Source organism: Mus caroli, unplaced genomic scaffold (assembly GCF_978045245.1).
Source record: "Mus caroli unplaced genomic scaffold, Mus_caroli_1 scaffold_13, whole genome shotgun sequence".
Taxonomy (NCBI): Eukaryota; Metazoa; Chordata; class Mammalia; order Rodentia; family Muridae; genus Mus; species Mus caroli.
In genome coordinates, this window is record NW_028227268.1 from 79594370 (window position 1) to 79607617 (window position 13248).

At 40.3% G+C, this 13248-nt stretch overlaps 1 protein-coding gene across 3 annotated transcripts in view; it reads right to left on the reverse strand.

Annotated features, from left to right (window-relative positions):
• Pwwp2a (PWWP domain containing 2A) overlaps positions 1-13248 on the reverse strand; it is a 40004-nt gene that overhangs the window by 25219 nt on the left and 1537 nt on the right. Inside the window, exons 1-2 of one of the 3 annotated variants that reach the window (XM_029483523.2) lie at positions 12521-13244; positions 10185-10253 (exon numbers count right to left, since the gene is read on the reverse strand). The exons of the other annotated variants lie outside the window; for them this stretch is intronic. The gene's annotated coding sequence lies outside the window, so the exon portion shown is untranslated. Of the gene's footprint in view, positions 1-10184; positions 10254-12520; positions 13245-13248 lie in introns of those variants that run through there. 3 annotated transcript variants of the gene reach the window in all.

Below are 13248 nucleotides of genomic sequence, written 5' to 3' on the forward strand. Positions count from 1 at the left end.
TTCCAGCACATACCCTGCATGCCCCATGCTGACAACTGACTAAACCTCTGAAAGTAGGCAAGCCTCTTTCATAACAGTTGCCTTGGTCACTACATAACAGAACACCAAGATATAAGTTGATACCAGGGACTGGAGTACTGCTGTGACAGGCCTGTTTGTTAGAAAAATATGCAAAACTTTGGGACTTTAGACTAGAACACTAGGTTGAATGCTGAGTGGAGCTTATTGGGCCATCCTAGAAGAAGCATGGAAGGTGGTAGTACTTACGACTTGAACTGTGGGAACCACTAAAAAAGTTCCAGAGGAGAAGAATGCTAGTAAGTAGATCATTCTTGTGCTATTTTGGCAATAAATGTGGTTGCTTTTTGTCCTTGTCCTGAAAATCTACCTGACACTAAATTGAAGTGTTTTGGATTAATAGCACTGGCAGAGGAGATGTGAAGACAGCCTAGCATTGACTAGGTCCTGTGGTTATTGGTAATCACTTACACAGACCTAAAATGACAAGGAACACTTGCAGCAAGGAGAAATACAAAAGGAACACCAGGTCAAATCTTATGCTCCAGGAAATAAGTTTAAAGACAAGCCTAATGTTTAAATGGAATAAAGGGCATGGTGGTAACCTCAGGGCAAGATCACCCCACCCCAAACTAAGCTTCCAAATTGTGGGGAAAAAATGAAAAGGAAAGCTTAAGCAGTGAAGAGACTCATCAACAGAAAGCTGAATGCAAATGTCATTGAAAGTGGAGCCAAGTTCTAGCTCCAGCAAGCAGCACAACTTGGAAGCTTTGGCCATGACCACATGGCCGCTTTACAGCTTTTACCAAGATACAAGGAGTTCATAGAATTTCCTTTTTGTCTCACGAAAGTTGCTGAGGCCAGAATGTTAGGGGTGTCCCAGCATGAAAGCCCAGAGGCTATTACATGATACTGTGAACGTGAAGCATGGATTTTATTGGGAGGCCCCAAGATGTGGGAGCTGCCAGAACCAGTCTGCAGTATGGAACCAGCCCGAGAGAGAGGAGTGTGTTACAGCCAATTAGCAGAAAGAAGCTGGTTATCTTAAGAGCATTTTGACATCAGACATGGAGATGTAAAATGTGTGGATTTTGCCCTGCTGGGTTTTGGTCTTGCTTTGGTCCACTATGCTCCTTTTCCTCTCTTTTGAAATGGTAATTTATATTCTGTACCACATATGTTGGAAGTATGTGATGTACCTTTTGATTTTGATCTTATAGGGGATTAAAGTTAAAAGATTGCCATGGGCTTTTAAACAGTGTTGGGATTGCAATAGACTATGGGAACTTTCAAAGTTGAACTGAATGCATTTGTGAATTATGATATGACTGGCTACAAAAGCCTATGAGAGCCAAGGAATGAAATGTAGTAGTTTGAATGAGGACGGCCTCCATAGGCTTATATAGGTATGGCTTTGAGTAGTACCTATGAGAACTGGAAAAACATCCCCCATAGACAGAGTGGATTACTCTACTTAAATAACTAGAAATAAAAAAGCAGACAGAGTAGACATGGTGGTTGCCAGCAGAGCCTGGTGAAGGAAAACAGGGTATCTCTTGTCAATCAAGTGTTAATTTGTAAGATGGGAGTAGTGATGCCCCAACAATGTAAACATACTTAACATCACTCAAAAGCACACCCGAGGGTCAAGATGCTAAACTCTGTATGCAATTTTTACATAAAAAAACAATTTGGCTGGGCGTGGTGGCGCACACCTTTAATCCCAGCACTTGGGAGACAGAGGCGGGCGATTTTTGAGTTCGAGGCCAGCCTGGCCTACAGAGGGAGTTCCAGGACAGCCAGGGACTGTTTCTATTATACAGAGAAACCCTGTCTCAAAAAACCAAAAAAAAAAAAAAAAAAAAAAAAAAAAAAATGAAGCCAGGTTGGTAGCTCAATTAGTACTCAGGAATCTGAAGCAGGACTGCCACAGTCTAATCTAAATAGTGAGTTTCTGGTCAGTTTTGCCTGTAAGTATGAGACCTGGTGTCAAAGAACAGAACAAGAGCTGAGGATGTACTTAGCTGACACAGTGCTTACCTAGCATGCACAAAGCCCTGAGCTTGGTCCTCAGCACAGCAAACATCAAGTATGTTGGTATATGCTTGTAATAACACTTAGGAAATGGAGGCAGAGGGATCAATTCAAGGTCATCTCTACTAGAGAGTAAATTCAAAGATGCCCCTGGCTATGAGAGACCCTATGAGACACACCCCCATCTCAAAAAGCAAACAAACAAATGAAACAGATGCATGTAGCATCTACCCAGATATAGGAAATTCAGTGAAAACTATCATATTTGTAATTTTTGTTGTTGTTTTTGTTTTACGAGACAGGGTTTCTCTGTGTAGCTCTGGCTGTCCTGGAACTTAGAAATCCACCTACCTCTGTCTCCCAAGTGCTGGGATTTAAGGCATGTGCCCCCACTACCCATCATATTTGTAGTTATTAGTATATAGAAAATAATAATTTCTCAGTGGAAAAAAGACAAGATGGCATCTGATAACTGTAAGTGTAGAACTCTTGAAAAATTATTCCTTTGTACCTCCTAGAAGTAAATCAGACAAATACAAGTTGAGAAACAGTCCCTATAATTTATGGATCAGACTGCAACTAAATATACAATGATGATTGGGAGGATGGAATAAAGGAAACTTAAGCTATTGGGGAGGGGGGGGGCAGCAGGGTGGGGGGAATTGTTGGTTTGTTTGTTTGTTTCAAGACAAAATTTCTCTACCTAACAGCCCCAGAAGTCCTGGAACTTGCTTTGTAGACCAGGATTGCCTCAAACTTTGAGATCTACCTGCCTCTGCCACCCAAGTGCTGGGATTAAAAGTGAGCACCACCATGCCCTGCTGTAAAGTCAATTTTAAAAAATGAAAGGTTGGAGTGGCTTCATCAGCAACTGATAGGAGAAGCCGATACCACAGCAAACCATTAAGTGAAGTTGGGGGAATCAAAGTGGGAAAGGAAGAACTGTAGGAGCCAGAGGACTCAAGGACACCACAGGACAACAGCCCACAGTATCAACTGGTCAGCGTCACAGGGGCTCACAAAGACTAAACTTATAATTAGAGCACCTTCAAGGGCCTTCCCTAAGCCCTGTGCACATGGTATGGTTTGTACTTTGGTTTTCTTGTGGAACTCATAACAATGAGAGCAGGGGCTGCCTCTGAATCTTCTGCCTGCTTTTGGGACACTTTTCCTATTAGGCTGCCTCATCCAGCCACAGTTTTACTACAACTTTCTATGCTGTATTTGGTTGATATCCATGGGAGGCCTGCCCTTTTCTGAAAGGAAAGGGAAGGAAAAGTAGGTGGGGGTAGGGGACTGGGAGGAGAGAAAGGAGGAAAAACTGCAGTCAGGATGTAATACATGAGAAAAATATATTTTTTAAATTACAAAAGAAACAAAAAAAAAGGAAAAAAGAAAGAAAAAAAAGAAAAGAAAGGCAGGCAGGCAAGCCTGGACAGATGGCTCAGTGGTTGAGAGCACTGGTTGTTCTTGCACAAGCCCTGGGTTTGATTCCCAACACCTACATAGTGGTTCCCAACCATCCCTAACTTATCAGTTCCAGGGGTATCTGTGCTCAGAAAACATGCAAACAATCATACATAACATAAAATAAATCTAATTTAAAACTTAAAAAAGAAAAGAAAAAGAATGTGGGGAAAAAAAATCAAGACACAAGTCTAATTCTAGCATTTTTTTTTGAGAGGAAGCTGGGGCAAAAGAATAGTAAACTCAAGGCCAGCCTGTATGGCACAGAGTAAGAGGTCATCTTAAATAAGACTGGTGAAATGGCTCAGCAGGTAAAAGCTTTTGCCATCCAAATCTGACAATGTGAATGTGATCTCCAAAAGCCAAGAATGAACTCCACAGAGTTATCCTTTGACGTCCTCACATGCACTGTGGAACATGTGCACACTCATATATAACACTGAAAATGTTTTTAAAAATCTAAAGTGTGTGTGGTGTTGTTATGTATATGCATACAAACACATCTGAGAATGATGTTTTCAACCTAATGCTGAAAATTTTAGGGAAAGATGTTTATATCAATAATGATAAAAACAGGGGCTAGAGAGATGGCTCAAAGGTTAAGAATGTGTGCTGTCTCTCCAGAGGACCAGTTTATACCACAGTACCCTTATCAGGAAGCTCACGACTATCCGAACTCCAGCTCCAGGGGAATTCACACTTCTGGCCTCCTTAGGCAGCTGCACACACATGCATATACCCACACTAGATATACTTTCTTTTCCTATCATTTTCCCCCCAAGACAGGGTTTCTCTGTGTAGCCTCAGCTGTCCTGGAACTCACTCTGTAGACCAGACTGGCATCAGAGATCTACCTGCCTCTACCTCCCAAGTGCTGAAACTAAAGGTATGCACCCTAACTGCCCAGCCTATACACATAATTTTTAATAATAAAAATAAATCCTTTTTTTTTAATGGTAAAACAGGATGGAGAAATGGTTCAGTGGTTAAGAGCATCTTGTAGCTCTTGCAGAGAATCCAGGTTCAGGTACCGCATGGTTGCTTACATATGTCTAAGGAGCTCCAATGGTTAACTGCTAGACTCTTCAGCACCAAGCATGCATATGGTAAACATATACACATGCAGGCAAACATTCATGCACATAAAAATTTAAAAAGCATTTTAAAAACAAAGATTGATAAAACAAAAAAATTAATGATAAAGTAATGGGACAAAGTTTTAAAAATTATCAACTATCTGGGTATAGTGATGCACGCCTATAATTTCAGCAAAGAGGTCAGATATTCAGTGCAGTCATCCTTAGCTACAATTCATGTTCTAAGCCAACCTGAACTATTAGATTCTGAGGCAAGACACACACACAAATTAAAGACCCTAGGTAAAAACATTACAATAGAGTTCTCTACAATGATTGAAAAGTTCAAAATAAGCCAGGTGCAGTGGCACAAGACTTTAATCCCAGTAATTGCAGATGTCTTTTAGTTTGAGGCCAGACTGGTCTAAACAGGGAGTTCCAGACAGCCAAGAGCTATCATATAGTAAGACTCTGTCTCAAAAACAAAAACAAAACAAAACAAAAAAAAAAAAAAAAGAAGAAAAGAAAGTTAATTGCAGAAACACAGTTTAGGGACATTCCTTAGTAGATGAGGTGCTGCCTTACCAGTAAGAGAACATAGTTTGATCCCCAGAACCATTTATGATCCCGGCATTGGCAAACTGGAGGCAGGCAGATTCCTGGAGCTCACTAGCTAACTACCTTGGTCTGAATTGCTAGCACCCAGTCCCACAGAGAAAGACTGTCTCAAAATAAACAAGGCAAGAGGCTAGAAAGATGGCACTTGCTGCTCTTCCACAAGATCCAAGCTCAGTTTTCAGCACCCAAGTGGCTCAACAACGATCTATAATTCTAGCTCCAGGGGATCTATGGCCTATACTGTCACCTGCACTCACATGCAGACACACACATGAGAATATAATTAAAAACAAAACTAAACCTTGAAAACAAGGTAAACAATTCATGAAGAATAACACCTGAAATTGTCACCTGGCCTCCATATGCACCTGCAAGCACACATGTGCATGTATGTAGGCATATGCTCTCCTATGGATGTATAAACACATTCCATCATTTACTACAGTGTTGAAGGGAAAACAGTACTTTCAATTAACACACCATTTAGATACCCCGCTCCCAAAAATACATTAAAAATAGGTTTCTAAAACAAATCTAATCTTGGGACTAGAGAAATGGCTCAAGATTTAAAAGCTCCCTCCAGAGGACCAGCATTTGATTTCCAGCGCTCACCTGGTGACTTATAACTCTAATCCCTGGTGCTCCAACACCCTCTTCTCGCCTTCATGGGAACCAGTCACACAGACATACATGCAGGCAAAACATTCAAACACATAAATTAAAAATTAAAGATTAAACAGCTGGGCGTGGTGGCGCACGCCTTTAATCCCAGCACTCGGGAGACAGAGGCAGGTGGATTTCTGAGTTCGAGGCCAGCCTGGTCTACAAAGTGAGTTCCAGGACAGCCAGGACTATACAGAGAAACTCTGTCTCAAAAAACAAAAACAAAAAAAAAAAAATTAAAGATTAAAGGATACTACCTTGAGGGGCTGGTGAGATGGCTCAGTGGGTAAGAGCACCCAACTGCTCTTCCGAAGGTCTGAAGTTCAAATCCCAGCAACCACATGGTGGCTCACAGCCACCTGTAATGAGATCTGATGCCCTCTTCTGGTGCGTCTGAGGACAGCTACAGTGTACTTACATTAAATAAATAAATAAATAAATAAATAAATAAATCTTTAAAAAAAAAAAGATACTACCTTGAGCTAGTGCTCAATATGTCTAAGACACTAAATGCAATCCTTAAGGCCATACACACACACACACACACACACACACACACAAACTTGTTTTTGTTTTTGTTGTTCTTCTTTTTTGGGGGGTGGGGGGAGCTGGTGGGTGGCTCAAGACAGTGCTTCTCTGTCTGGCCTTGGCTGTCTTGGAAGCTTCTCTGTAGACCAGGCTGGCCTTGAAGTCACAGAAATCCGACTGCCACTGCCTCCTGAATGCTGGAACTAAAGGTATACTACACTACCACTAACACTACCACCACCACCACCACCACCACCAGGCCAAGGAAATAATCTTAGTTTCATCAAAACCACTTTTTCTTTCTTTTTGACAGGTTCTCCTTATACAGCCCCAGCAGGCCAGGAACTAGCTATATCTGACTATTCCAAAGCTCTTGAGGAAAGAAAAATTTTTTTAATTGAGGTTTATCTGGCAAACCTGAACACCTGAATTTGATCCCCAGGTAGGAGAGATCAGAATCTCAGAAGTTGTTCTTTGACTTCCACAAACCATGGCATGCACACCCACAGATACTAAAGTAAATAAAGGTTAAGTTAAAGGGGGTGGGGGGCCTCAGGTGCAGGCCAGTTGGCCAAATGCCCCCTAGCATGCAGACACCTTTGGAAATGCACCGTAACACAATCTGAGTATGGTGGTGCTTTCCTGCAATTCCAAGACTTGGAAGTTAGAAGACAGATGACAGAGAGTTCAAGATTCTCTTCCCACAGCTACTAGTGAACTTTAGGGCAGACTGGGATACATGAGACCCTATTCTTTTTAAAAAAATATATTATATATACATATATTTATTTTATGTATATGAGTATACTATAGCTGTCTTCAGACACACCAGAAGGCATCACATCCCATTATAGATGGCTGTGAGCCATCATGTGGTTGCTGGGAATTGAACTCAGGACCTCTGAAAGACCAGTCAGTGTTCTTAACTGCTGAGCCATCTTTCCAGCTCCAGATCCTATTCTTTAAAAATAAAAAAAAAAAAAAGGATCACAGCACACTGTAATGGCACAGGCCATTAACCCCAACACTTGAGAGGCACAGGGAAGCAGATCTTTATGAGCTACAGGCCAGCCTGGTCTAAATAGTGAGTTCCAAACTAGCCAAAGCTAAACATAATAAGACCTTGTTCCCAACCGCACACCCCCCAAAAAACCCATACACAAACACAAAAAAGGGCCACACAGGTGGTTCCCAGTTCAGTGGGTAAAGGTGCTGGCCACCAAGCCAACAACCTGAAGTTAACCACCATGGTAGAAAAAACAAATCCTGCTAAGTTGTCCTTTGACTTGGTCTCCAAAACACAATAAATAAAAGCAGCATAGGGTTAGCAGTCCGGCACTGTGGCTACTGGGGTTAGTGCCAGTAACTGGCTAGGACAGGGCAGGAGAACCCTAAGTTCGACAATGACAAAATAGTCAGTGACAGAATGCTCCTGGGCGTGGTGGCGCACACCTTTAATCCCAGCACTCGGGAGGCAGAGGCAGGTGAATTTCTGAGTTCGAGGCCAGCCTGGTCTACAAAGTGAGTTCCAAGACAGCCAGGGCTACACAGAGAAACCCTATCTCAAAAACTAAAAAAAAAAAACCACAACCTCTAATGTGCATGAAGCCCTGGATTCAATCCCCAGCCCTGGGCAAAAAGTAAATCACCTGGCAGGAGGGTTGGAAGTTCCTGGTCATCCTCAACTACATAGTAACTGAGGCCTGCTTAAACTAAAGACTCTGTTCTCAAGAAGTTAAAAAAATAAAATAAAAATAAAGAAATGACAAGTGCAGTGTACTTATTAAGTGGAGAAAGTAGAGCTGGGCTGCTGTTAGATAACAGAGAGATGAGAAGAGAAGGAACTACAGTTAGACAACTAAAAAAAAAGTTGAAAGAGATAAAGATTAAAAATTATGGACAACTTATCCCTGCAGTGGGCAGCTAAAGCTAACACCATTTCCAAGTGTACATGCCAGATTTTCCACAAGACTCTGGATCTGTCACCCAATCTGAGCATCCTCCAAACTCACTGCCTAGTGTGCAAATTATATTCCATTCTAAGTTAAAATAACTTCTTGTAGCAGGATTATGCAATTTTGTTTGAACTAAAACATCCTTAAAAACCGGTGTCTCCTATAACAATCACACTGAGTAAGAGTAAAACTGATAAGGACGGGGTCAGAAGTCTGTACACTTTAAAAGATACTTTAGGGCTGGTGAGATGGCTCAGTGGGTAAGAGCACCTGACTGCTCTTCCGAAGGTCCAGAGTTCAAATCCCAGCAACCACATGGTGGCTCACAACCATCCACAACGAGATCTGGCGCCCTCTTCTGGAGTGTCTGAAGACAGCTACAGTGTACTTATATATAATAAATAAATCTTTAAAAAAAAAAAAATAAAAATAAAAGATACTTTATATATATGGGTGTTTTGCCTGCATACAGTGCCCATGGAGATCAGAAAGGTGGATCCCCTGGAGCAAGAGTCAGACAGCTGTGAGCTGTCTTGTATGAGCTGAGAACGGAAGCTGTATCTTCTGGAAGAGCCCAGCCATCTTTGCAACCCCAGAAATCTATGCACTTTTGAGAACTACTGACTAAACTGTGTTTAGCAAAGTCATTCTATATTAAATCCAGGCACAATATAACTAAACTTTCACTTACTTCCATATCTAGCAATCACTATAGCAAGCGTCTTTCTGGTAATGTGCATCTTAATTTAGGAATTTAGGGAGAACCAAACCACTAGGAAATGATGTACTTGATAGGCCAAATAACTAAAAAGATCTTTCACCTTTCAGCATCTGCAATCAGCCATAACAGTGAAGATAAGCACTGATACTTAAATTATTTAACAGCTCCCTCCCCAAGTTCCAGCCAGAAAAAGTTCTTACCAACAGTTTCATCATGACTTTAAAATAATGCACAGTAAAATATGGTTTTATTTATATGTAAACATCTGAAAATTGACATTATTAGAAACTCCAGCTAAGCATGGCCATGCCTGTAATCCTAGCACTCAAAAGGTTAAGACAGAAAAGATCAGGGACAGACTGAGTCCGCCTGGATCACAGAATGAGATCCTATCTCAAAGAAAGAAAAGCTTTAAGTCCAATAAAGCATGTCTGGCATAGAGAACGTATAATACATCCAGTTACTGATATGTAATATTTTAAGTACATGGGATGACACAGGCTTGCTATTCCAAACTTGTTATTCTGAAAGCTGAGAGAAGACCATCTGAGTTCAGGGCCAGCATGGCTATGTAGCAAGCCTGTCCACAGGGGAGTGTTATATATAATATAGAAATATAGCTAATAAAATTGATAGATTATTTGGGAGCTGAGCAAGTACATCCCTATAATCCCAGGACTCAAGGCAGCTAAGGCAGAGAAAGTGCAAACTACAGGCCAGATAGGGCCACACAGAAAAACTCTGTCTCTAAGCAAAAAAAAATATATATATACCACAATTCTTTACCAACAACTAATTATGCCTGCCCACCAAAACAGTGAGATTAAAGCAACATGCAATGGAGGAAGTCACTCAGTTCAGTTCAGTACAGTACAGTACATTCTAGAAGCTGTCTAGAGCAGAAAGTGACTGGCACTTGCCTCTGTCTCTGCTACTTTACTTACTATACAAAGCCCTCTAGCACCTTTCAAGTTAAGATATAACCATCAATACATTCAAACGTTTTTAGGAATATACAACTCAACCCAGCCTTCATGAAAACTACTTGAGGGCCTATGTCCTCAACCTCAAAGCTTTACATAAACTACTGACACCACTACTCACTGCTCCACCAGAATGGCTGTATATTTTTCCCACCAAAAGTAGGGCTATTGCACCATACGTTCATGGTCTCTGTAAAGAAAAGAAATCATTGTCTTGGTTTATATTTCCTTTAAAAACAAGTAAATGTTCTACAAATTTAAGGTCCTAGGCAATAAATGCTGAAGTTTTTAATAGAAATCATTTCAATTTTTAATAAACAGCCCCCATACACAGAATATTATATTTATGAAAATACAATATGTATGTGCCACAAAAATTAAAATATACAATCCCTTTTAACGTACAAATGTGTACTCCAAGATTCCTTAATTCAGGGATTCAGAAATATTTTTCTGGGTTTCAAAGTAGCTTTTTAACTTCCTTTAAGATAATACTAAATAAAATAATCCATTTGAACAAGGCACACACCAATAATTCTAACAGAAGTCAAGAGGAGTCCAATCTGGGCTACACAGGTAGTACAAGGCCACCCAAGAATACACACAAGACCCTGCTTTAAAAAAAAGAAAAAGAAAAATCAGACATAGTGGCTCAAGTCTGTAATTCTAGCATTAGGGAAGTAGAAGCAAGAAGAACCAGAGTTCAAGGCCAACTGGGACTACATAAGACCCTAGTTCAAAACAAGCAAACAAACAAAATCATGTCAAGAATATCCTTTCAGGTATCGATTGAGAAAGTCTATGGGAAAATAAGGTTTATCCATAACCATGTTAACTAATTCTGGGAATTATGGTTATTTGATAAAGCCCTTATCTGTTCAAAGAGCTAATATGAAATGTCTGTATATACGCCTGGGATTTCATTCAAAAAAACACCCAATGGAGGCAGTTACATGATTGAATACATTTGACCAAACTGTAATAAATGTTGAAGCAGGGCAGTATACACATACAGGCTCATATTTCATGATATAAAGCCTACCAAAAAGTTCATCAGTAATTTAATATTGTCTAAAATAATCAGATAGTTTAGCAAGTAATCTAAAGTATCTAAGAGGAATGGGTATAAACAGCTGGAGTGAGTGAACTTTATGCTTTACTGAAACGTATTCAGTATATTTTTAATGCTATGATAAACTTGTTTTTAAAAAGCTTGTTTTTAACAAGATACTCAAACTACCCTCATTTTAGGCCAATGATGTCATTTAGAGCCAAGACCTCTTGAAGTAAGGGATGGTGCAGCTTATGCTGCTTAAAGGAAGTGTGTATCCTGGGGAGTGCCTTGCCGAAATGGTTTCACTTGTACAAACTAGAGAGCTACGAAGTAATAGGATGGAATAGTTTTCATCAAAAATACAGTCAGTTAACAGTAAAGTCTGTTCTTTCTGATACACTGAGAAAAACAATTTATATGCATTTTGCTTGTTTGTACTCATGTGAATTGGCCAAACAAATTACCCTCAAAAGAACAATACGGGTAGAAGCCATACTTAACATGTTTGAGGCCCCTGATTCAATCCTCACCAAAAACAAACAAACAAACAAACAAACAAAAAAAAAAACCTAAGTAACTAAATAAATACAATAAGTAACCCTCGAAGACTAAACAATAGCACAAATACACTGACACAGTCTCCCAATGATCTCAGGGCAAGAACTCCAACTTCTGAAATTATGTTATATGCCCTCCCATATTCACAGAAAGAAAGACTCTCCAAAAGCAGCCTGACTATTAAGGGACTCTCAGCTTGGCTTAAGACCTTTTGCAGCACCCTGCTACTGAATCTGAAAAAAACAAAACAAAACAAAACAAAAAAACCACACAATTCTTTACTTCCTGCCTAAAAGAAAACTTGCTACTCCACCTAACTTTTCACATTTAAATCTCTGTCAGTCATAAGCTAACTGGTCAAATTAAATAAGCCTTAATTGCCTTCCATAGTGAGACACCATCACTACAATTACAAAGACTCTAACTTATGATACAATTGCGAGCTCTTGTTACTTTTTACCGGGAAGAATAATTCAGTGGCCAATTCAAATAAGATACAAGTTAATTTTAAAGTGTCTGTTGAATACAGTGTATCCATGACCTGAGTACAATGGATAAAAAGTCTGGATAAATGCTCAAGGCAGGACACTGTAGTCCCAGCTACTGGGGGTGCTGAGGCAGGAGAAAGGCTGAGACAAGAGGATCAGTTTGAGCCCAGGAGTTCAAAACAGCAAAACTAAGCAAGACTGCATGTCCTTTCAAAAGCTCTTCTGACAAAAAATAATCATATACAAGAAGTGCTGTTAGCAAAATAGAGCAAAATTCAAAATGACAATTCTCTAAAACTGACAGAACAGGCACCTCGACATGAAAACTCACCATCCACTCTATTTCCAAACACTTACCTTTTTGCACCTTTCTTTTGCAGATTTGAAATTCAGATTCTCACAATCACTGGCCTCTTCTTCTGTTTGATTCAATAGCATACACATTAGAGTGTCTCTCTTGCTATTAAAAACATGAGTAGAAAGCAATCTATTCAGCTTTCTAATTATGAAAATGAAAGCTACTAATGAAAGCACTAACCCAAAGACAGTCAACAAATAAGTGAGTAACTAAAAGCCAGGACTCTGAAGACTACCACAGTACACTGAGCAACTGGAGAGCTGTCCCACATAGCACTCCCCGCCCCGCCCCGCCACAGTCCAATGCAAATTTTAAATAGCTGTTTCCAGGTAGAAACAAATTCCTGGAACTTTACAGGAGGTCAAGGAATTTGAGAGTCAAGCATAAGCCAGGATATGGATATGATGGGAAATGCTTATCCTATCAGTACTTGGCAGAGGCTGAGTCAGGATGATTGCAAGTTCAAGGCAAGCATGGACAACTTAACCCACACCATGTCTCAAAAGTTAAAGAAACTCTGCAGAGAGCTGCGGGTGTGTAGCTAGATGGCAGGATGCTTGCCTAGCATGCAGAGGCTCTAGGCTCAATCTCCAGTACAGAGAAAAAAGAAAAGAAGAGAAATACACATCAAACACACAGAGCCATTTCCAAACAGGTGAGACACCAGAGTGTGTGTGCTGTTGCAGGAAACAGAATGGAGAGCCATGAATGGGAGTCTCTGCACTTC